This window comes from Danio aesculapii, chromosome 9 (assembly GCF_903798145.1).
Source record: "Danio aesculapii chromosome 9, fDanAes4.1, whole genome shotgun sequence".
NCBI lineage: Eukaryota > Metazoa > Chordata > Actinopteri > Cypriniformes > Danionidae > Danio > Danio aesculapii.
The window spans coordinates 43,427,523-43,431,971 of NC_079443.1; positions in this window are offsets into that span (position 1 = coordinate 43,427,523).

Below are 4,449 nucleotides of genomic sequence, written 5' to 3' on the forward strand. Positions count from 1 at the left end.
GTCTCAATCATACTGCTTGTTCACTTTCCAACACTCGTAGTAGAAAAAATATTTGACTAAATGATTCACATCCATTATTTGTTTTGTTTCTTACTACTTATTTCTAAGCAGGGCTAAATAAAATCTGTGGACATTAATTGTTATTTCTGCTTAGAATATTGTAAAAAAGAAAATCTGTGGATTTATGCAGAATGATTTTGGCAGTATAGTAACTAAAAACTTAAATCGTGAAATATAAAACAATAACTAACTTTATTTAAGGTTTACAATGCAAATACAGTTAGATCCATTTGTCTGGTAAACCAAGCAAGTCTCTCATATAATATATCTACTAAGACAGAAAATCTTGTTTTCCAAACTGTGTTGTAAAAATACATAAAACCGGAAATAGAACAAATAATAAAAATAAATAAAATGGAACTAATATAAAATAAGAAGAAAATAAAACGTGGCCACAAAACGCATCTAAACACATTAATACCAGGTGAAAATGCTAATGGGACTACTTGATGGATCGCAAAAAAATGCATGTTGATACGAGATCATAAACAAGCCTCTTTTAGAACATTCATTTCTCAAAATCTGCGTTTGGAGTGCCCATCTAGCAAAAAGGGGCAGCATTTTGGCTGCAAAGGCTAAATTTGACAATTTAGCAGTTGGGCAAGGCAGTGGATGGCTCACTCCAGAACGCATTTACTCTGATCTGTACTTTCAGACACAGTAGAGAAATATACTGATACTAATCTGATACTCATAAACTGAGACATTTTAGTTTATAGTACATTGTTGTTGGGTATAGACTGTGAAAGATATGGATGTAGTATCTGTGACATCACGCATAGGTTTCTGAAGAGCGCAAATGAAGCTACAAGTAGGCGTGGCCAACTGTCACCATTTTGTTTGCGCGTCATCGCACCGACCAGGGGATACCAAAAAAGGGCAGAGAGGCGGAGCGTGAGTGGAGCTACACATGACTGCTGGCATTTTGCTTAGACTGGCTTTTCTTTGGGAGAAACACTTAATACTTCATTACCTGGAACTCATTTGTGTTCTGACCACTTGTGCTTGGTTGTGTACTAATCAATAAAGTGTTTAGACTTTTAAATACACTGTTGTAATACATTGAGCCACTAAGCATTGTCCTAATGACGTATTGCTACAGGAGGAAAATGTGAATTACTTTCAAATACTTCAAATATAGTCTGTGTTCGTAAATGCAAGGCTATTTATGAAATCAAGGCATAGAATATGCCAATTTTTTCAAATTACTGTTCTAGGGCCTACAGGTAATCAATCTGTCAGATTTTGGAGTGCATTATAGGTCTAATGAACATTAAAATAATCTTAAATAAAACAAATACATTTATAAATATGGTATATAGTATATAATTTCACTCACCTGGGAAATGGAGGCAATTTGAATAGTTTGTGAGCACAATTAAATGCACACAGCATGTCATATTATCTGATAACTGTAGGAAATCATTTCAAAAGGCAATTGACTGTGTAAAGCCACATGAAACAAATTATGCAGGCATAATTATGCAGACTTAATAAAACTTAATAAAAACTAAACTGACTAGTTATAAAAAAATCTCCCCCTCACAGTTGTCATGAAGGGTAAAATTAGCTATATGAACCAAAATCATCTTTTATACCAGACTGTCAGTGAACATCTGGAGTTTCTGGAGCCAGCCCCTAAAGGCGAGTCGATGAATTGCAGTTTCAGTTACTTCCATATTGGCTTCACGAGGGAGAGCAGGAGGTTGCCGCTTGGTGTAAACACACCCATATGTGCATATGCAACTATTGTGAACACTGCAGAAATGTAATGCGAGAACACATAAATATGCAAATTGTAAATTATCAGTGAATGAGATCCATTGGCCGTTGAGTATGTTTGTCTGAAATAATCAATGCCGTAGTCCTCTCAACTCTGTTATTTTCGCTAAATCATAAGAACAGAAACACGTCCAGTCTTTTGTAGTGCTCTGTCTTTTCATTTAAAACTTCAAGATGGCACAAAAAAGTCATTTTCTTCAGCACCGTGGCAGAGTTCAGAAAATCCATGCTTTTATCATTCTTGTATGTTTGATTGTTTCACCCCAAGTGCATAGTGGATTCATTTCAAATGAGCTGTTGATCAGATGTTTTGTTGAGCTTTGTAGGATCGTTTTTCAAAAGCGTATGGAACTGTGTATTAATTTTGATCCATCTGCCTTGCGCATTTTTCATTGTCTTGATGGAGTCTCAGAGGTGTTGTTTGATTTGACAAGTGTAGATTACAAATCTAATTGCATTTGCTCTTGGGATTGCTTTGCAGGTGAAGTGCTCTGCAGAGTCATTCAGTCCCAGTGGTTTCACGTGGTTTGTTCAAGGTTATTTGTTCAGTACTCTGTGCTCTCAATTGAGTACTGATTGCTGTTTTCATAATCAGTGGAGAACAACAGATTCATGGTAGCAATGAATTTTTTTACTACTATTCTCATTTCACTATTAAAAAGTAAACTTACACTTTACACACAAAACAATCATGTAAATAAGAGATATGAATGAATGATTTAAGAAACCAACTAGAAGCAAGCCAAATGATCTGCCAGTTCAGTAAGATAATTACTGTGCTTTGCAAGATATCCAGGTGGCACGGTGTCTTTGTGGTTAGCACTGTCGCCTCACAGCAAGAAGTCCTAGCTGGGCCAGTTGGCATTTCTGTGTGGAGTTTGCATGTGCTCCCTGTGTTCACGTGGGTTTCCTCCTGTCCAAAGACATGCAGTATAGGTAAATTAGTTAAACAAACTAAATTGGTAGTGTGTGTGTGTGTGTGTGTGTGTGTGTGTGTGTGTATGGGTGTTTCCCAGTGCTGGGTGTGGCTGGAAGGGCATCCGCTGCATAAAACAAATTCTGGAATAGTTGGTGGTTCATTTTGCTGTGGCGGCCTCTGATAAATAAGGCAAATTAATGAATGAATGTAAGATTTTCTGAAAAAAGAAACCTTACCTAGGATTAAGTAAAGAAAAAAGTCTTCACTTAAGTATTATAACACTGATTTTATGCTGTTGGTCTAATTTAATCTTATAACTAGCTTGTTAAAAGCCCTTCAAACTGTTTGATTTTCTTATTTTGAAAGGCCTTTAGTGACTAGAGTTACCAAACTGTAGAATTCCTCTTAATGTACAGTAAGAGTTGTCATTATATATTCTGTCTTAAAACAAACCAAAGCATTTAAACTCAAAACAAGACTATTGTATCACTTAAATCAGGCTATACAACAGTCCTGTCTGGTTCTCGAATCTGGTTGGCTGATAGTCATGCGATTTATTCTGCAATAACAGTACTAGTACAGCCTCCTCACCCTTGTGTATTACTCTGCCCACATAGAGTGACAGCAGATCTAAAACTCACTACAGTCTGATAAATATTGCTGCTGTTGGACAACAGTTACTTTTGAGGCTTTTTTAGGCGAGTAAGTAGTTGTTTAGATTGTAATTATGCAGTTTATTTATAAGGATAGTGCCTATTTTAAAAATTTATAGTTTTGGAGATTGTTGGTGAGCTTGTTGGTGGGCATCAGCCTGTGATTGAGCAGAGCAAAGACGATTGATGTTCCGCCAATAGATGGCAACAGAGACCACATAATAAGCCCTTAGAGGAGAAAACACTAACTGTAATTTCAAACTACAGCTGATCAAATCATTATAAAATGAATAACGATCAAATTGTTGTTGCTTCTCAAAATACTGAAGCTTACTGCAACAAAACATAAAGTACTGCACATAGAATAGAATGTATTTTGTAATGTGGAAGTATAAGTGTGTTTGAGTTTTTCTTTAACGGCCAAACATAAAGTTTTACAGCTAAAATGGTTTTAAAATATAAAATACAAGACTGGTCTTAAATTATGTCTATGATTGTAATTACGTTAAATTAGTAAGATACCTAACTTTAAGCTTTACTAAGTAAGAAAAAAAGCTCAACAATCTTACAACAATCTGATCTTGCATACTATTGTAACCTTAAAACAAGATCAACAAGATTTTTTTGGCTATAAAAGATTGTAACTCCTGATTATATTTTGCATTGAAGTCAAACGATTATTTAACCCCAAGCATGAAATGTCAGATTATATATATAGATGCTCTCTGAAGTGATTTGCAATGACCTCGGCCTTTAATGATTGTCCATTGGCAGATGCACAAAGATGTCATAATGCAGGGTCTAAATTATGCTCATTATGCTCTTTGTTGACTTTGTGTCTAGTTATATAAGGGGAACAAATAGGTTGATGGTATGTGACCTTTAGTATGTTCTCTTTAAAGCCCTGGTCACGTTTCAGTGTACTATACAGCCAATGCAAGATTCAGAGTTGCTGGCAGCGGCTTGGAAATCGCTCCAATTAAAATGAAAAGAGAGAGTTTTATTGTGTCTTTAGTGAACTGCTCTTTCATTATG